The sequence below is a fragment of the Toxorhynchites rutilus genome, chromosome 2 (genome assembly GCF_029784135.1).
Source record: "Toxorhynchites rutilus septentrionalis strain SRP chromosome 2, ASM2978413v1, whole genome shotgun sequence".
In the NCBI taxonomy this organism is placed as follows: Eukaryota; Metazoa; Arthropoda; class Insecta; order Diptera; family Culicidae; genus Toxorhynchites; species Toxorhynchites rutilus.
In genome coordinates this window covers 55095509-55117540 of record NC_073745.1, presented here as the reverse complement: position 1 = coordinate 55117540, position 22032 = coordinate 55095509, and the positions used below count along the sequence as shown (strand labels likewise).

The window sequence follows — 22032 nt, the reverse complement described above, 5'->3', positions numbered from 1 at the left end:
TCTGGGATTCCATGGATTTTTTGTCGCATGGACAGATCAAAAGTGACAGAGGAATTGCAGAAGTGAGGGAAGCAAACTTGGTTGGAGAAGCCTGGTGCACGTCGTGGGTAAGGTACTCATGGTATAAAGACATAAAACTTGACTGAGGAGTCAGTTGGAGTAGATTTTCGAAGTTATCAATCACCAATGGATTCATGATCTTGCAGCGGATGAGAAATCTGTAGGATAATTCAGTGAAGTAAGAGTAAGCGGGGGTACTCCTGCCAAAACTTCGAGACTCATCGTATGTGTCGAATGCAAACACCCCATGGCTATACGCAAGCAACGATATTGTATCCTCTCCAGCTTGAGAATATGAATCCTGGCAGCTGATCGGAAGCAAAAACTGCCATATTCTAACACTGACAATATCGTTGTTTTGTACAACTGAATGAGGTCTCCTGGATGGGCACCCCACCATGTTCCGGTTATTGTTTGGAGAAAATTGATTCTTTGCTGGCATTTCTGTTTCAAATACGCAATGTGTCTCCCCCAGGTACACTTAGAATCAAAATATACACCCAGGTATTTGAAAAACATAGAGTGTTGGATCGTTTTGCCGGATAGGTGAAGCTGGAATTGGGCGGGTTCGTGCTTCCTAGAAAAAACGACCATTTCAGTTTTCTCCGTAGAGAATTCGATACCCAGCTTTAGGGCCCACGTGAACAGATTAGATTATTCAGGGTATCTTGCAACGACTTTTGCAGAACGACGGTACCCACAATCCAATCGACGAAAAAAACATCGACCTAACAACGACCGTAGCGCTGTTACCTATTCACGATGACGACGATTAGGTATCGACATCTGGATACGGCATTAGTTTGTATGAGGCAAACTATTCTCTATCATATTAGTCGGCCCGAATCAGTTTATAATTGCTAAAATTTGTATGAAATTTTTTTCTTGGCATAATTTTTCCTACTTAAAGTACGTTGTCATGACCCTAATTTGAATTATTTTCTATAGACGTTCAGATATTCTCAAAAAAACTTGTCATTATAATATAAAATTATCTCAAAACATATTTTTTTATGACGTTTTTTCACCACTTGTAGGCAATGATGATTTTCACTTACATAGAGTACTAATTTGATTAAGGAAAAATCATGTTCATTCATAATTTTCATTTTAAAAGTGTATTCATTCCTTCTGCAAATCCATACTGTCTGTGCCTCTTCCCCAATATCGTCAACGCGAATAGTTCGTTAGTCGAAAATACTGAATAATTAAACAAACCAAATGGCGTCACTGGTGGTTCTTTTTTCCACTCCGCTAAACTGTCATCTCAAACAAAAACAAATGGATCATACAACTGGTGAGTATGAAATATATTTCGGCTTTTTAATTATTAATTATTTTATCTTGTCTTATCAGCTATGAATACATTCGACTCGTTTGCTTCCATCAATCGGTAAGTGAGAAAGATGATTTCTCCCATCACCACAGTGCGGATTTCCACTTCTATCACAGCAGCCAACAACATCCGTTTTCCTGCTGCAGTAACCTCCAACCCCTGTTGGCAATGCCGGGGAACAGCATTAACAGCAGCAGCAGCAGCAGAATTTGACCATGGTATGGTATTGCGAAGAACTTTCCCCATTAGAGGTTCCGTGCTTCGCGCACATTCAAAAATCCTCTTCAGACACGAAAACTCAACGACAAGGAGGTATTTATCAACTTGCTCAGCTGAATTACCACCCGGAGGAACCCGAATGCACTGATTCCGTTGTATAGTAGAATGAAAATAGGCGAGGTAAGCGAACGTAATCGCATGATATTTTAATGTTCGCATTTTTATCCGGATCATACAACTGGTGAGTAGGGAATTCATTTCTGCTTTTCACTTACTAATCATTTTATTTTGTTTCAGCTATGAATACATCCGACTCAATTAATCGGCGAATGAGAAAGATTATTTCCCTCATCACCATATTGCTTATTTCCACTTCTGTCACACCAGCCAACAGCATCAGCTTTCCCGCAGCAGTATCCTTTAAGTCCAGGGTGCTATTCCGGGGAACAGCATCAACAGCAACAGCAGCAGGACCTGGCCATAGTATTTCGAGCAATTTTCCCCATCGGAGATCCCGTGCTTCACGCACATTGAAGAATCCTCCTCAGCCACATATCTGTGTCATCGAGGGCAAAGAGGTATTCATCAATGTACTCAGTCGGATTTGAATCGTCAATCTAGACAACCCGGATGCACCGATTCCATTATATACCTTATTTTTATTATACATGGATTTTTATTATTTTTTTTCAATAAAATGCTTAAAATCGATCAATGTATTTCCTTTTCATTTTCAATAACAAACCAATACAAACAAGCAGCAAGCAGTGCTGGAAGCAGCGCTGCAAGCAGGTCGACGCCTTGCACATGTTGGCGAAAAAGTGGCGTCAAGTTGTTCGATGAATGCATATGAAAGGTCGATAACTCGATTGCAAAGTGGCAGCATTTGAGGTCGATTGTTGACATTTCATCGACCCGATCTTGGCAGGCAAAACGGAATGTGGGTATTAGTACCCATGATGGAAATAACTCCATCGTCTGCAAGTTGTCTCAGCGTGCAGTCTCTAGTTAGACAATCATCCATATCATTGACGTAAAAACTGTACAAGAGGGGGCTTAGGCAGGAGCCTTGTGGTAGGCCCATAAAACTGTAACGAGAAGATTTCGAGCTGCCATGAGAGAAAATCATGTGCTTTTCTGACAGTAAATTGTACAGGAAATTGTTGAGAATTGGTGAAAGTCCACGATTATGAAGCTTCTCTGGGAGAATTTCCATGGAAACTGAATCAAATGCCCCTTTGATATCGAGGAAAACGGAAGCCATTTGTTCTTTGCGAGCAAATGCGATTTGGATTTCAGAAGATAGCAGCGCGAGACAATCATTTGTCCCTTTACCTCGGCGGAAGCCAAACTGCGTATTTGACAGCAAATTGTTCGTTTCAACCCACTTGTCCAAACGAAGTAGAATCATTTTCTCTAACAATTTACGAATTAGTCTAGCTAATTAATTTTCGCAGTGTGACGATTAATCGATCAATCGATTATTTGGATCGATTAATCGTATCGAATAAGAATTCCCACATTCCGTTTTGCCTGCCAAGATCGGGTCGATGAAATGTCAACAATCGACCTCAAATGCTGCCACCTTGCAATCGAGTTATCGACCTTTCATATGCATTCATCGAACAACTTGACGCCACTTTTTCGCCAACATGTGCAAGGCGTCGACCTGCTTGCAGCGCTGCTTCCAGCACTGCTTGCTGCTTGTTTGTATTGGTTTGTTATTGAAAATGAAAAGGAAATACATTGATCGATTTTAATCATTTTATTGAAAAAAAATAATAAAAAACCATGTATAATAAAAATAAGGTATATAATGGAATCGGTGCATCCGGGTTGTCTGGAATGACGATTCAAATCCGACTTAGTACATTGATGAATACCTCCTTGCCCTTGATGACACAGATATGTGGCTGAGGAGGATTCTTCAATGTGCGTGAAGCACGGGATCTCCGATGGGGAAAATTGCTCGAAATACTATCGATGGCCAGGTCCTGCTGCTGTTGATGCTGTTCCCCGGAATAGCACCCTGGACTTAAAGGATACTGCTGCGGGAAAGCTGATGCTGTTGGCTGGTGTGACAGAAGAGGAAATAAGCAATGTGGTGATGAGGGAAATCATCTTTCTCACTCGCCGATTGATTGAGTCGGATGTATTCATAGCTGAAACAAAATAAAATGATTAGTAAGTGAAAGCAGAAATGAATTCCCTACTCACCAGTTGTATGATCCGGATAAAAATGCGAACATTAACTTTTCATGCGATTACGTTCGCTTACCTCGCCTATTTTCATTCTACTATACTACGGAGTCAGTGCATTCGGGTTCCTCCGGGGTGGTAATTCAGCTGAGCAAGTTGATAAATACCTCCTTGTCGTTGGGTTTTCGTGTCTGAAGAGGATTTTTGAATGTGCGCGAAGCACGGAACCTCTAATATGGAAAGTTCTTCGCAATACCATACCATGGTCAAATTCTACTGCTGCTGCTGTTGATGCTGTCCCCCGGCATTGCCAACAGGGGTTGGAGGTTACTGCTGCAGGAAAACGGATGTTGTTGGCTGCTGTGATAGTAGTGGAAATCCGCACTGTGGTGATGGGAGAAATCATCTTTCTCACTTACCGATTGATGGAAGCAAACGAGTCGAATGTATTCATAGCTGATAAGACAAGATAAAATAATTAATAATTAAAAAGCCGAAATATATTTCATACTCACCAGTTGTATGATCCATTTGTTTTTGTTTGAGATGACAGTTTAGCGGAGTGGAAAAAAGAACCACCAGCGATGCCATTTGGTTTGTTTAATTATTCAGTATTTTCGACTAACGAACTATCCGCGTTGACGATATTGGGGGATAGGCATGACAGTATGGATTTGCAGAAGGAATGAATACACTTTTAAAATGAAAATTATGAATGAACATGATTTTTCCTTAATCAAATTAGTACTCTATGTAACTGAAAATCATCATTGCCTGCAAGTGGTGAAAAAACGTCATAAAAAATATGTTTTGAGATAATTTTATATTATAATGACAAGTTTTTTTGAGAATATCTGAACGTCTATAGAAAATAATTCAAATTGACAACATACTTTAAGTAGAAAAAATTATGCCAAGAAAAAAATTTCATACAAATTTTAGCAAATATAAACTGATTCGGGCCGACTAATATGATAGAGAATAGTTTGCCTCATGCAAACTAATGCCGTATCCAGATGTCGATACCCAATCGTCGTCATCGTGAATAGGTAACAGCGTTACGGTCGTTGTTAGGTCGATGTTTTTTTCGTGGATTGGATTGTGGGAAACTGCTTAAAAGTATTCGATTAGTGGATGAACGATTAATTTCAAAAATCGGGGATCACTACGAATGAGAAAGAGGCCGAGAACTGGTGCTGCGTGATTTGGTTGGATGATGCAGGGCTGGGACAAACCTCAAAGCGGGCGAAACATGTATGACAGGGCTGCGTCGCATTGACACGTTATGTATAAATGGGTAGTCTGCGCGTTTCGGGAGAAATACGTTATTCCAGACATACAGCTGTACTTGCGTTGTAAGAGTACAGCGTTGTACAGGTACTATCGTACCATGACAGACATACTTTGGTTGTACATTGTACCGTATGTCAAACTGACAATCAGAATTTTTCCAATTTTCACCACATATTTCAATGAAAAGCGTTTTTATTTAGCGTCTTAACTATCAAACACAACAAACAAATTTCCACTCTGAGTTATTAACTCAAGAGAAAGTCAGTGAAAAGACTGTTTGCCAAGTGTTTTGATACGATTTGTTCATGCTACCCACCACTAACCGTCTATGGCGCTGCACACAGTACGACTGTAGCCATCTACAGCGGTAAAATAGGTCGGTACAGGTACAGTGATTGTACCGAGTTGCTTGCATGGTTCTAGCGCTGTACATGGTGACAGACATACAATTTTCGAAGTACAACGCTAGTACAGTTGTATGTCTGTCATAAGTATTAGATGTAAAAGAGAGATTACATTCACCATCCACACAAGTATCAATAATGAATAAGCTATCAAATTTTGTTCAGAAGTAAGTTATGAATTTTCGTTTTCTTCAATATAATTGTGAAGACAAGATTTTTTTTCGTACCATGTGGAGACATCTGAAAAAATCACCTGGCATCCATGCTACCAACGCTCAATTTTTGTTAGTTTGAATAGGATTGCCAGGGCCTTGGTCAATATTCTGGTGAAGTCAGCTGTTGCCGAAATCCGTGTTTGTGAGGCGTGGGAGTATTTTATCAGATCCTCAGACCCGAAGGCGATTCGAATGAATACTATTACTTGAAGTTGATTGAATACCTATAACAAGTAGTACTTGCCCTCACTCAACTTCTTTTATCATGAACTAGCTGACCCGGCAAACTTAGTCCCGCCCAAAATTTATTTTTTGTTACCAATAGATCCAAACATTCACATTTTCTTACTTACGATCATGTCTCATGCTGTCATACAAATGAAACACAATTTTCTACATTACTCGAGAATTATTGAAGCAAACGAAACCTTCTATGGTGGTTAGATACTCCTACCCCCTCTCTTAGGGGGGGCTGCCATACAAATGAAAGACAAATTTCTGCATGACTCAAAAACTAATCAAGAAAATACCAAATTTGGCATGCGAAGGTTTTAGGGGACACACAACGTTTCCATGACGAATAGACACTCCTCCCGTGCCATACAAATAAAGCATACATTTCCACATAATTCAAGAACTAATCAAGCAAACGGAACTAAATTTGGCATGTGGAGGTTTTATGGGCACCCGTGGCCGAGTGGTTAGCGTCTCACATTATCATGCCGGGTGTTCGGGTTCGATTCCCGTTCTGGCCGGGGGATTTTTCTTCAGAGAAATTTCCTTCGATTTGCACTGTGGTCACGCGTATTCTAGAGCTTGCCCCTCGGAATACATTCAAGGCTTGTTATTTTGCTTAAGAAATTACAACTAAGTATTAATAAATGACGCTAGTTAATGCATACGTTGAGACGGCAAAAGTTCCACAGGGAACGTTAACGCCATTCAAGAAGGTTTTATGGGGAAGAAACATTTCTAAGGTGGTTCGACACTCCTCCCTTCTCTCTTAGGGTGGGCTGTCATACAAATGAAAAAGAAATTTCTACATAACTCGAAAACTATTCAAGTAAATGGAGCCAAATTTGGCATGTGAAGATTTTAGGAGGCACGAAACGTTTCTACGGTGAATGGACACTCCCCCTCTCTAAAGGGAGGAGAGGGGTGGTGTCTGTCTTTATTCTATCATATTTTCTGTATCAAACATTTATTCCATGTAACGGAGAAACATGTTATTTGCAAGTTTTGAAAAATCTTGAACGAGAATTGTGTCTGAAAATAATCTGATATCATAATGATGAGTTTTGGTAGAAGTACTGGGATTTTGACGTAGGATTACGTCTTTCGGGGTACGGGGTACAAATTGAAAATCGAAAATCGAGCACATCGTGAAAATTGTCCAATTTCAAACGCTTATTGCTCAGTCATTTCATGATGGTTGGATGAAATTGTTGCGTCAATCGATTTCGGAACTATACAACAATTTTTAATGTTGAATAAAATAATATATATCATAAAACTAACTATCAAACAATTGAAAAATCTCAACCCCTATCTTATCGGAAATACCCACTTCTGATTGGTCGAAATTGACGACACATGCAGCGGTTCCCTAACAGGGACATCGAAACCAAGCTGACTGGGGGAAATCGGTATTGCAAGTACATGAAAGTAAGGGGAGTTTTTGTTCCCACCGAAATATGTTCCCTAACAGAGACATCAAAACCAAGCTGCCTGGGGGAAATCGACATTGCAAGCGGAGACGAATGAATCGTAAGATTCTAAGTCTCCGTGAACAAAGAAAAAGACGAAGCAGAACATTGCAAATACATGAAAGTAGGGGGAGCTTTTGTTCCCACCGAGATGTGTTCCCTAACAGAGACATCAATACCAAGGTGCCCGGGGGAAATCGGAATTACAAGTATATGCAAGTTGGGGTCATTTTTAAAGTGTAAGTAAGGTGAGTGCTACGATAAATTCTAGCAAATAAAATTTCAATTTAGAACTTTAATGTTGGTTGCTTCGTGAAATTTCATATCAATGACCGATCGTGTATTGTGAAAAATTTAGCAAAAGTGTAAATGTAAAATTGTAAATGGTAGCAGTTGTGTAAAAAATGACTTGATATATGAAACGATTTATTTCAATTTCATAAATAAAAACCAAGGTGTGTTCCCGCTCGAGAACGGGTCGTTCGGTTTAAGCTGTCTGTTTTGTTGCATTCATTTTCAACTAAGGAAATTTAATACGAGAGAGAAAAATTGGAAAAGTGCAAAAATATTCGAAAAAGTGATTTCTCATATGCTCCACATATAGTATTAGGTGTTGTTGGGCCAATTACAATTTCGCATTGGGGTGAATAAAAGGTTGAATAAACACTTAGAAAGTAAAAAATATAAAAGAAAATTACCTTTTCCATTTCAAATATGCTTTCTCTATAATGAAGTAACGTGTTTTTACTGATGAGAAAAATTGATAATTGTGTTCGGTATTGAAAATTATCTTATATTGCATTTGTGAGTTTTTTTTTCTATATTTCATTCATACATAACACAGGAGGCATCTCGTCTAGGGTCACAGAGGGCGGTTTTAATCATATCTCATTCCACTTCGGCATCTTCTATCTGATACGCACCATTCAACGAATGTTTACCACCCTTCTGTCATCATCACTCGGTAAACACCGGTGGAATGAAGAAACAATACTCAACAACCAAACAAAACGGCCCTTTTCAGGGCCACGGAATCATTGTCAAAGAGTTCAACAATGTAATTCTTCGAACATATCCAAAACCAACAAATAGCCTAACGGAATCCTACGTCAACAATGCGGTCGTGTCTCGGACACAACCCTCCTATGACTTTTTTCTATCAAAAGGTAAATTCAACGGGGTCGATTAGAGGATCAATCAATGAACAGTTCTGCGATTGGACTCATGAACTTCCGCTTAGTAAGAAAACGTGAATGTTTGAAGGTATTGATAACAAAAAACAAATTTTGGGCGGGACGAAGTTTGCCGGATCAGATAGTACATACATATATATAGATATAGATAAGTTTTTTTTTATTGTTCGAACAGAAACGAAAAGAAACAGATGCGCTGTAGTCTCACAGTAATCTTGCGAAGTTTCAGTAACAGCATCGGTTGGAAAATCAGCGAGGATTCATTCAAAATCCGCATACCTTTTCTTGTGTAAATGGTTATTTGATTTCGAAAAGGCTTTTATCCAGCATGACTACTGAACATTATTAAACGAGCACTGCAAACCCATTGATGACTGCCGGATATGCACCCACAGTAGCGTGTTCCGTGTCATTTATTGAGCTAACGCCACTCCCAACACAAAACACGGATTGTAAAGAAAAAGAAAACCATTGAAAACTGTTTCCGTTGAAAGACAAGACCGGCACAAAAAGTCAACTTTTCCTGCAACTTTACTCTTCTTATTAGCGTTAATGGTGTACACAGTCATAACCGATGCGTATCTCTTCGCTGAGAGGAGTTCGAAACATGTGCACATAATTGAGATTTGTGCAAGGCGCGGAAAACTCACCACCCATCCACCACCCACGCAAAAACATTGTTCGTTGTCTACCGTTTTCCTTTTTTTTTGTTTTGCATGTGAGCATTTCGCCCGAAACACATAATGTGACAAGTCCCAACCAAGTTTATATTTTGTTTTCTTTTTGCTGATAACGTTGGTTATGATTTGGGCTGCGGAAAACCAGGGAACAGAGCAGCGGGAAATTAGAAGTCGGTATGAAGTTTTTGCGTAAGAAGCCGAATTTGATACAAAATGGAAATGGAAAAAGTTTCGTTCGTCATCAAAATAAGAGGATACAGGTAATGAGTTTGCTGCATGTGTGGAATTCGGGAGATTATACCTCATGTTATCTGTGAAAATGAAGGTAAATTATGAGATTTGAATGTACATTCAACGTTGATTCCGTGTTCGTTATTCTCACTAACTTTGCTTGTAGCATTACTACCAACACCTCAGCTGTAAGCATACAAGTTTGAGTAAATTGAATAACACACCCTAGGGTAAAGACACTGAAGTTTTCGCGCAAGCAAATTGTATTGCTAACAACACAGGTAGTGCATCTTAACTAGTCGCTAAAACAGGTGGGCTTGGGAAAACACATACCCATCCACACACACCTGGCAATTTGCTTCGGGGTAAAAAGGCTTGGCATTGGGATACATGTATCTACACTGTAACTGTGGCACGGAAGAATAGGGATACGGCTCTTTGTCCCGTTTCATGATTGGTGCTTTTATCCAATTCAAAGAAGGTGATGATAGGCTTGTGGTTTATGTTGCAGTTGCACCTCTCCTAAACATGGTGTGTGAAGAAGAGTGACTATTGTTTTCAAACGAAAATGTAGAAGTAATTTCACCTAGTATTAAACTCACGTGCTGGAAATCTTCTTCTCTACCAATGAACAGTATAATGATGAAGACTTTTTACTCAGTACCGTACCAATATTTGAATTTCAGATTGAATAAGTACACTTAACCCCCCTGTACTCTCGTGCAAAATCATACGCATACTCGCGCACGGTGTCACAGACCGAAAATTGAACTTCTCTGTAATGTTGCCATTGTGTATTTTTCAGGCTTTATTGGCATTTATTTGAAGAAGACGGTATGATTGAATGAAAAAACTCAAAAAAAATATGTTTTCTTCGTCTTTATTATGTTTAACAGTCATCTTATTCAGCCTCCTCAAAACAGAGTTATGTTCGATACTCCAACACAAATAATGAAATTCAAAATTTTCACTGTTATTAATTAAAAGTAAGCAACTGAATATAATTCATGGAAGTATAAAAGTATAAATTGGTTTCATTGGAACAAGAATCGGAACATAGCATAACTGCATGCTCGAAACAAACATATTTTTTACATTTCATGCAGTTGTTGCGTGTTTTTCGGGTCTTTTACCGAAGAGAAGAATGTATAACAAGATAATTACCAGATGATAAAGGTTCTGGAATATGAAGTTTGCATATTCTTTGTCTTTTACAAGTGTGTATATGTATGACATTAATTACATTACATTACATTAATCACATTTGTCTCAAATTCCGAACACCATTTATGTCAGTGATTCATATTTCGAACACTTTTGTCTCAAATTCCGAACAGCAAAAATGCATTTGTTTAAAAAATTCATAACTTTTGAATTACTGAACCGATTCAGATGATCGATATATCAAATTCAAGCGAATAAGCTAGTATTTTGTGGAAAAAGACGGGTGGGTAATGTCGGGGACATAACCGGAGTGACGTAGGACTATACAAAGGGGACAGCTTTTGTTAAATATATATTTTAAATATATTGTTTTATTTTGTTCTCCTACGTGAATACCTACCTATCTACCTGAAAAATGAATTAGTTTACTGTTTACTCTTTATGAACATGTTGGTGGTTCTGAAAAGAACCTTTGGTGTTGTGTTTTTGTTATCACTCGATATTCCCATCTTGTTCGGTTAAACCTTCCTGTTTAGCTATTGCGTTTGCCACTCGCCACAGCTTTCACAGTTGGAAAATTTCTTCCCATCCAGCTTGTGACATGTTGTTCAGTAAATTACATTTAATGCGTCGTGCCGGAGAAACACTTTGCGACTCACTGAAACTAATTGTTGCCTTGATGAGCGCCGAACCGAAGCTGCTCTGTTCTTGATGCGGGTTTTCTGATTGTCGTGAGCAGCTTTGCAAGCCAACTCGAGCACTCCGACGGCCGAAGCTCTATAATCGCTGTTAGGTATACTGGTGCTCCGGGACCAATCCGTTCGGCCTAGTTACCCTTGCGGAGCAATCAGTGAATGCGACCAACAGGGAACTGGAGACCTGCACGGTTCGAGTGAGATTTTGCCTTTCCCTTAACTTGTCCTCCTTTGTTACGTCCACGATGCCGATGCCGTACAACCACACGGGTTTACGGTTTGAAAGAAAATAAGATATTTTTTTGGGGTCCGCGTGTTTTATACTCTAGCGGTACACACTCACAGGATAGAGACAAATCGGCAGACTCAGCCAGAGGGGCGAGTCCAACGAGACGAACGAATGAGCGTTAAAAGGGAGCGATGGCAAAAAAATACATTCATTACGATTTGTTCGCTCGTTGGATTCACATGCAGGCTAAAAAGGGTCCTTTTCAGGATCACAAAATTATCTTCAATCTAAAGAGTTTATTGTTTTGTTATCACTCGATATCCCCATCTTGTTCGGCTAAACCTTCCTGTTTAGCGATTTGTTGCCACTCGCCACAGCTTCCACAGTTGGAAAATTTCTTCCCATCCAGCTTTGTGACATATTTTACAGTAAATTACATTCAATGGCACGTCGCATTATCACCACTCAGTGTCACATTGGAGGCGATTTTAACCTGTAATTGAACATTTGCGATGACAGTGGTACAGTGTCGACTTTCAATGTGGGGTCATAATTTGGATCACTATGTTTACAAAAATGTCCAACTAAATAAATCGCATCACATGTCCGTCCAATTAGCTAAATGTCGAACTAATTGTAAATTACTGTACTTTCAATCTGGAAACAATTCAAGAATTGGTGAAAATTGAATAATCAGGAAAGTCCCCAACTATCAATAAGCTCAGAACAACTGCCAAATTCACATACTCATCAGATCCTGACAAACAAATTATGAAAAAATCAATTTGTGTTTTATTATTATTTTGGATAATGTTTTAGAAAGCATTGAACTGTATTTCCTAAATTCTTTTTTGGAAGGTTTAATGGCCCTGAAAAGCGCCTTGTTTTATGGAATGGTTCCAATTTAGAAAACTTAGTACTCGTGGTTTTGAAAAAAAAACCAATCGATGCCGCCTTGTTCTGGATTTGCCACCAAAGCAGTTTGTATAAAGAACAAACTTTTTTCTTCTGCTACCTGATGCCGTTTTGCGATTGCGTTTGCCACTCGCCACTCGCTGCAACTGCCTGTTGTCTTGATGTCCACCGAACCGAATGTGTTCTGTTCCGAATGTGGGTTTTCTTATCGTCGCGAGCAGCTTTGCCAGCTAACTCGATCACTTCGGCGGCCGAAACTATATAACGCCGGCTAGGTGGACTGGTGCACTGGTACTAACGCGCTCGGCCTAGCTACCCTTGCGGGGAACTTCAGATCAACACGGTTCGAGCGGGATTTTGCCTTTCCCTTCACTTTTCCTCCTTTACCATGTCCAGTCATGGCTGCTTGGGTTGGTTTGTTGATGTGATGTGATGCGAAACGATGTGGTGTACGGTTCGGATGAGAATAATCGTTACGGAAGGAAGGAAGGTATTGTATTATAGAGACTTTAAACTTTTGCAGTTCATTCGTCTCTAGCCTTGAGAAAGGCCCTTTGAGAACTCTACTCTACTCTATTACTCTACTCCAGCGCTACCACCTCCGCTCTCTTGCCTTGAGAAAGGCACTCGATTCCTCGCCGTCCGGCTCGTCCAGCAACGATGTTGTCCAGTCGGTGTCCATACAAAGAATGAATCGTTACGGCAGCGGAGCGGGGATTTTTAAGCTGACTGGCTGGCTCGAGAATTACGCATGTGTGAGACTGCGACCAACGTTTCGTTCATTTTTTTCTTTTTCCTTTCCAATCGTGCTTCATTCTATTTCGCTGCTGCTCTGGTTGCCCGTTTTGGTCGGTACGATTTGAGGAGCACAAAATGGACCAATCAAAAATGGGCACATAGTGCATTTTGACAATGCTTGATATTTCACAATTATTCAATTATTTATCTCAAGAAAAATGAAATGTTATTCGTTATGATAGAAGCGTAGATATATTTCCTATCAATTGATGCAAAAACCTTTGCGATCTATTGAGAAATGCTCGAGTTATAAGCGTTCCAAATCTTGCATTTTTTCCTACTTGTTCAGTGCCTAGATTTCCATTTCACCCCCTATATCTTCCGGTTAGACGTAGTCCTACGTCAAAATATTTTACTTACTTACGCAAGAAAATGGGATTTGGTTTTCGTAATTATCGATTGTGTTCGTTTTTCCTAGTTTACATGGTTTCGGGACCAAGGGCGCTATATATTTTTATATTTTTTCTAAAACGCTGAGGATTTTTAATAAATAACATATCCGAAAATCAGAAGTGTGTTTTTTATCGTTTTTGAATTATTATTTTCTAAAGTTAACATGATTTAGTCTTCGTTCGATATTCCTATGCGACTAGACGAGGTCTATGCGAACAGGATTCCATTTTTTTTGCAAATTCAATATTTCTTCAAAGAAGACTAGCTCATTGACTTCAATTTAATATGTCGATTATCCAAATCGGTTAGATAGATCAAAAGTTATGAATTTTAGAAAAACGAAATTTTTGGAAAAAAAGGAAACATGATTTTTAGACCATTGATTAACTTTGAAAAATTATAATTAAAAAAAAAGAAACATATTTCTGATTTTTGAATATGTTACGTAAAATATCCTCAGCTTTCAAGAAAAAATAGAAAAAGAATATAGCGCCGTTGGTCTCGAGACCATGAAAACTATCAAAAACAAATACGTATAATGAAAATAAAATTCAAATGTTAGTTGAAAACCTGTTGTTGACGCGCGAAATCAAAAAATAAATCCGGACGATCCCAAAAGCAAACACAGTTTTTGTAAGTGTATGCTTTAAGCTGTAATTATTTTAATAATCAGTAATTAATTCACCTAATACATTGATTTAACTTACATTGTTCTGTCCGATTTAATTTTAACACGTTCAACAATGTTATTTCAATTTACTTTTAATTTTAATACTCAATTCACATAATTCAATTCTGTTCGATTTCAATTTTCTTTTGTATATGCCCTTATGTTATTGATTCTTTGTTTTCGTTCCTGTCATCCAATCGCAGCGTATTATGCACCCGGTAGGCGATTCTTGCCCCGGTGGCAATTCTATGGCCGTGATGTCATCTTCGCGGTTATCGTCGCCAAGAAAATAAATTTTACTCTTGTTGGTTTGCACCTGCGATCCTCGTTTTGCAAGGAAAGAGCTTGCAAACATTTGTTAAAAAATGGTCTTTTTATATTGTTGTTCCAGAATTGGATTGTCCTTGTACCCCAATTTGTGAACTATCGCTGTATTTGCCGGAAAATAGTTTGTTCAAACATTTTTTTTTCGGAATTCGATTTATGCGTCGAAACTGGATTCAAATTACGAACACTACTTTAACGCTAATTTCAATAAAGATTTCTGCATAAAAGATTTTTTTTAAATTAAAAGATTCGTAACGAGATTCTTACCGAACGAAAATAAAAACAGCAATTAAAATAGTTTTAACTACAAAAATTGAAAAATTCAGGATGCTTGTTTTCTACGGAATTTGCTAATGCAAACATTTTATCACTGGTTTTCGATAGTCACTTTTTTGTAAATGTGTAGTATTATAAATTATAGGCAGTATCGATACCTGTAAATGAGTTTTAAAATGAAACCTATAAATCAATAAATGTTAGAGTTTTCATTATGCAATTATTTATAACGTTAAAGTTCAGTAAATTCTCATTTAAAATTAATGTGTTCGGGATTTGAATCATACGTCGAAACTCGATTACTTTTCATATAATATAAAATATAATTTTAATAAATATTTCTGCATAAAATATTTTTTTTTATTGTAGATTCTTATTTTTCTAGCTCTAAACATGAAAACAGCAATCAAAATAGCAGAAAAAACTACAAAAACTGCTAGCGCAAACATTTTATTATTGGTTTTGACTGTCACTTTCTTGCAAATGCTTAGTATTATAAATTATAGGCTGTATCGATACCTGTAAATGACTATAACCCAAGGAATGTCAAGGCTCTCATTATTCAATTATTTATACCATTAAAGTTTAGTAAATTTACATTTAAAATGAAGTGTTCGGAATTTGAATCGTGCATAGAAACTTGATTCAAATTCCGAACACTACTCAATTTTTTTAATGAATATTTCTGCATAATATATATTTTTTTTTCATCCATTTATTATGGTCCCTTACCTTTTCTAGCACTTAATATGAATACAGCAAACAAAATAGTTGAAAAAACTACAAAAACTGAAAAATTAACGATGCTTGTCTTTTACAGAATTTGCTAACGCAAACATTTTATCATTGGTTTTGACTGTCACTTTCTTTGCAGATGTTTATATTTCAAATTATAAGGTATATCACAGCCTGTAAATGATGTTAAAATGAAGCTTATACCTCAAAAAATGTCAGGGCTTTCATTATTCAATTATTTATAACATTAAAGTGTAGTAAATTTACATTTAAAAATGAAGTGTTCGGAATTTGAGACTGTTCGGAATATGAGACAAAACAGTATATCGACGAATAGTTAATTAATCTGAAATATGAAATCAAGTAAGAATAGTCCGGTAATGATCTTATGCATTTTATTCAATAAATATTCCACGCCACTAACATTAAGTTACACATTTCATTCAACAATACAGGTCGGACTCGATTATATATAATCGCAATTCCACTTTCAACGTTAATTTTCGAGTCCAATACATAATCGAATCACAAACAAGCTATTTTTCTATTAATGTTTGACATTCATACATTAATGAAAATATTATTATCTCGAGATTCGATTATGTATAGGATTTGAAAATAATTGTTGAAAAAAAATGGTCGACTATATATAATCGAGTCCGATCTGTATTCCAGAATATGAAATGAAGCACTTGTCCAAAAAAGTTACTCCTATACTCGCGTCGGTGTGTCAGACCGAAAGTGTGGAAAAAGTGGCACACGTCCCCTTTGTACCAACACATGCGATACGCTAAACGATGACGAACGACGAATAACGAAGTTAGAGAGAATCTCAAAGTCATAGTGTTCTTATTTTCTGAGAAATGAACGAATTCTTGATTCCTCCGTCTGACAGACCAATGCGCGAGTATAGGAGTGTTAAAAAAACAGGAAGTGGGTTATATCTATGGTATAACCGCAAGGGTGACGTAGGACTATCGTTGATTTAGAGATCATTTGTTTGAAGTTGAATCTAAATCCATTCTGAATGAATGAATAAATGAATATTTGGGAGACTTCGAAAACGAGAGCGTTACGTTGGAGGCACAAGGTTTTATGCATCCAATATAGGATACGAAAAACCTTGTTCTGAAGAATAATCTTCAGAAGCTAACCTGCTAACTGTACTTGATTGACAAATCACAAACCTAAATGTATTATATGGATATTTTATGGATAGAAAACATTAAAATAAACTCTTTCACATGAATGTAATTTTAAATTCCCAGAGGAACTGGCAGATTATTTTCAGTAACGATTAGATATTTCCACATTTTCCTCGATACTGGAAGCCCACCAGTGGTTAATACTAACTCGATAACCACCTGTTAATAGTACTTGATTGAAAAATATTTGGTCACAGTGTTACATGGATAGAAAACATTCAAATAAACTCTTTCACATGAATGTATTTTTAAATTCCCAGAGAAACTGGCTGATTATTTCCCAGCAATGATTAGATCTTTCCGGAACTTTCTCGATGCAGAATGGCATCCAAACGGAAAGAATTCTGCGCGTGTATGTGTCGATCCTTCGCCGTCCACCTCCTCCAGCACGTTAGGCAACGATGTTGTCTTGTCGATGTCCTCACGAGAAATGAATGTGTCTCACCACCAGAATATCGTTTAAGTATGCTTTTTGTGTGTGATTGAATCGAGAGAAGGTGTGGTTTACGATGGCAATTTGGAAGGCAAACTAGAGGGGAATGAACTCTCTGAGCTCGGAACTTTCGGCGACAGAGCAAGAATCGATTGCGGGCGCATACAATATTGGATACGGAAATATCCTACTGATGGGGAAGAAAAATCTTCAGAAGCCAACCTGTTAATTGCGATTGATTGAAAAATCACAAAACCAAATGTATTTGGTCACAGTGTTACATGAATAGAAAACATTCAAATAAACTCTTTCACATGAATGTATTTTTAAATTCCCAGAGGAACTGGCAGATTATTTTCCGGATCTTTCTCGATGCTGAATGGCATCCAAACGGAAAGAATTCCGCGCGTGTACGTGTGTGTGTGTGTAGCGGCTGCTTCGAGATCTTCCCGGGGAACCGTTTGTGGCATCACTCTCCTCCTGATGGATTCATGTCTAGCCTAAGGTGCACAAACAGGCTCTTGGTGACACCGTTCATCATGATAAACGATAAACGAAGAGCTTCGCCACAACAGCGACAACATGCTCCAATCGCTGTTCAATTAGAACTGAGTAGATTTCCGAGCGGTGCTCGCTTATATACCGATTGGTGATTTCAATAGCCTGTTTTGAAAGCAATTTTAAGACTATTGAAACAAGTTTTTGGATCAAAAAGTAACAAGTATAGAACGCGTAGACATTTTATCTTTCGAATGAAGTGTTTATCATACCATTTCGTTGTTTAGGAGCTATTAACGCTCAAAATCTCGGTCTCCGGCGTAACGCTTTCGTTTTCGAAACTTTGATTTTACACCCCGGTATAGAAATGAAAGACGTAGTCCTACGTCAAAATGGGTTGGTTTTATCTATGATATAACCGCAAGGTTTACGTGGGACTACCTTAGCTTAGCAATCATTTGTTTGTATTGATTAAATTATTGATTGATTGAAACAATTTCCGAATTCAATTGAATTCAATATATTTGCTTTGTGAGTAAAGAGATTGAATAAATGCCATGTTTCATGCATTGTGATAGATTATGTTCTTCATTACAAGTAAATTTAATGACAGTCCTTTTACGTTTGGTTTGGGAACTATCAAACGATCGTTTCATTTTACATTTTCCTCTGGAGTCTGCATCTCTCAAGTGTACGTATTTCTCGAAACTCGAATATGCTTGATTTGATGAATTTCAGGCACTCAGTTTCGATTTTGACATGTACGTCGAACGCATATTGTTTAATCAATAGGTGTTATCGCAGCAAATGGTTATCAACATTTTGCCTAATCATCAAATTGTATGCGTAGAAATTCAGTGTGCAGAAGATATGAAGGCATATCCATCAATACAATCTTGAATAACCGAGCCAAAGCGTTGTGTTCGTACCCGCTTTTGTAATCTGTGTTAGGAAAACACTTTTTTGAGAGCAAAAAAAACAGGCGGGCGCAGAAGTTCCCCCGCCTTGCATGAATCAACAATAGTCTGCATAAAGACAAGCGAGTACAAAAGTAGATACGTCGGTTAATCGTTCGATTAATTCAATTAATCGAATATCTGAAATTATAATCGAGTAATTTGGTATCGAATAATTTAAAATCAAAATATGAATACATCGAATAATTGCCACTGTAATCGCGATTAATGGAAAGAAAGAATTTTTCTCAAGGCTAATGCATTTTTAGGTTAAGAATTAGGCCATATAGTTTTTTTATCCAACATTTTTTCATCCAACCATCTAACATCGACAACCCGATAGACCACGCGACCAGAATGACAACGTGATACGTGATTATTACAAGAGATAAATATTCGCTCGATTAATCGAATATTGAAAAACAATTAATTATTCGAATGAATCGAATATTGAAAAATGTCCGAACGATTAATCGATAATCGAATAAATGAAAAATTTAGACATCACTATACAAAAGAACTCGCAGTTTGCAATTATTTGCAAAGCCCATTTTCCCAGACTCCTTGGTTTTGAAGTCTGTGTTAGGGAAACACATTTCGTTGAGAACAAAAGCCCCCATATCTCCATGTACTTGCAATGCCGATTTCCCCAAGGCTGCTTGATTATGATGGCTGTGTTGGGGAAACCGTAAATCGGGCCAATCAAAACGAGGCAGTTAGGGCGTTTAGATAACGCTTAACATTTTACAGTTATTCAATTGTTTATCTAATGAAAAATAACATTTCATTAATTGCGATAGATGCGTAGAAATATTCCCTATCAATTGATGCAAACATCTTTCCGATCCAGTAAGAAATGTTCGAGTTATAAGCATTCGGAATCTTTCATTTTTTCCTGCATGTTCTGTGTTTAGGTTTTCATTTTACCCCCCATATTCTCCGGTTAGAGGTAGTCCCACGTCAAAATAGCAACTACGAAAGCATGTGCCACTAGCGTAGTTATTTGGGTATTTGTATATTCATATAACAATTCACTGACATTGACATTAGCTTATCTGATAGACAGTTCCACTGTTTTGTTACGATCAAGCGAATCATAGTCTAGTGATGTCCGTAGTTTAGTTAAACAACTAATTTATTGATTTCAACTTTGTTTCACGTCAAAAACTGAACAACATTATATCTAATAATTTCTCCAACGACATGAATGAACAATGAAAGAGGAGCTGTCACTTCTCTAGAATCGACGGGTGCTGTACGATGTACGATTATAACCTGGTCAGAAATATTATAACTTTTATCGAGTAGGGTATGTCGTCATTGAGAAACGTCTTTCACAGACAATTGGTGCAAATTCCACTTCATTTCATACATTAGTAACGAGTCATTTGTATCAAACGTGTTCTGGATATTTGATCGCCTTAAAAATGTTTTTAACATTTTGATAAAACATTGAAAAAACGTATTCTGTTGGAAGAGTTGAACCAAAAATGCAATACCACCGTGTGAGGCAACTTTTGATACTTTGGTTTAATTCTTTCTCCAGAGACTGATACTTTTTTTTTTAAATCAACGAAATCAGACAACTTTTTTGGTTGGCATTTTATTATTTCTCTGGAATTATACAACCGCTATCTGACCAAATCTGAGCATTTACAAACAATAGATTTAATTTAAAAGCAGTTTTTTCAACCGAAATAAATTAATTCAAAACTCGGCTATTCGTGAGGATCGTTAAGCAGGAGCTCTAGATAGTTTCGAATCATCACGTTTAGGGATTTTATTAGATTTATTTTTCAGATGAACCTATCAAATCGGGTCCCGGTTGATTATCATTTTGTTACCGCTCTGGATTACCGATATGCATACGGAATAAGATTCTAGATGATAGTTGTAACTTGCCACTTTAGGAATTGAATAGCTGGTGGTTCAGAATGTACGAATTTCGAATTTTAGATTCCAGATGATAACTGTTGAATATTGAAGTCCTCTCGGATGTCTTTTTAGGATGCCTAGAAAAAATCTCTTTCGTCACGTGTTGGAATACATAATATTTTTGAAATTCCATTTCGTCGTGGTGTTGAGAGTTCGCGTTCGAAGAATCACTTCGCTTATCCTGATTCTAACTCCCTTTTGCTAGCAACTATCGATTCTGGTCACAAATATTACATTCTGTCAAATATATACCGGGAATTTCAAGAGATTGCTTTATTGATCTCACCTTTGAAAAAGGACCCTTCTGAAGCAAAACCCTTTCTCTAGCGAACCATCCAGTCATGGAAACACCATTTATTGTTGTATTCGGTAATTGCCTTCAGTTCACGCAGCTAATTCGTTTGTGTCTTCAATGCTGTCAAAATTTGACCCTTTTTTGATTCGTTTTCAACCGAAAAGATCGTCAAAATGTTGAGGGGAAATCGTGACATAGCCGATTCCAAATAGTGATGAGTTCAACCGTGTGAAATTTATCTAGACTAACATATGGAGAGGACCAAATATTTTTGACCGTTTTTTTATATTTTTTTTTACTCGAAAATGGTAAGTCCTACAAAAAAGTGATCTATGGAAGAGTTTTAGGAAAATAATTGAGTTTTCAGAACAAAATACTAAAAAAATATGTTTTTAAATCCTACACTAAAAAAAAAATCGATTTTAAAAACTAAAAGTCGATTTTCTCAAAATGGTCATCTTAGATTTTGATGAAATGGTTGATAAATGGTAGATAAGTATGTGCCCTACAACTTTTCCATACATCGCAACTTGTGCATATTTAGGGCTAAAAAGTTTTTCTAACAAAAACTTTTTCAATATTTTATTGAAATTGAGTTTATTTCTTTTTTCAGTGCAGATAACCAACCCAAAAAAATAAATAATAATAATAAAAATGTGTAATGAGTGTTTTCGAGGTCTTTATTTCAAACTAGCTGACCCGGCATACTCGTCCCACCCAAAATTATTTTTTTGTTATCAATACCTCCAAACATTCACGTTTTCTTACTAGCGATCATGGGTCCAATCGCAGAACTGTTCATTGATTCATATTCTAATTGACCCTTCGACCCTACCTATTTAACCCTTGACCCTACGATTTAATTTTAATATAAATTTCCTTATTTTCAGACACAATTCTCGTTCAAGATTCTTCAAGAATTATAGAAGAATGATATAGGAATGCGTTATTCCGTCTGAAAATCCTTTTCCA

General features: G+C 37.3%; 2 long non-coding RNA genes across 2 annotated transcripts; one reads left to right on the top strand and one right to left on the bottom strand.

Moving 5' to 3' along the window:
• Positions 1 to 1280: 1280 nt before the first annotated feature.
• LOC129769738 (uncharacterized) lies at positions 1281 to 2470 on the top strand. Its single transcript, XR_008741959.1, has 3 exons — positions 1281 to 1357; positions 1417 to 1856; positions 1913 to 2470. It is a non-coding gene; the product is annotated as an uncharacterized LOC129769738 (long non-coding RNA).
• Positions 2471 to 3414: 944 nt separating this feature from the next.
• LOC129768093 (uncharacterized) lies at positions 3415 to 4397 on the bottom strand. Its single transcript, XR_008741631.1, has 3 exons — positions 4330 to 4397; positions 3833 to 4270; positions 3415 to 3777 (listed from the first exon to the last, which is right to left on the bottom strand). It is a non-coding gene; the product is annotated as an uncharacterized LOC129768093 (long non-coding RNA).
• Between the last annotated feature and the right edge of the window lie 17635 nt (positions 4398 to 22032).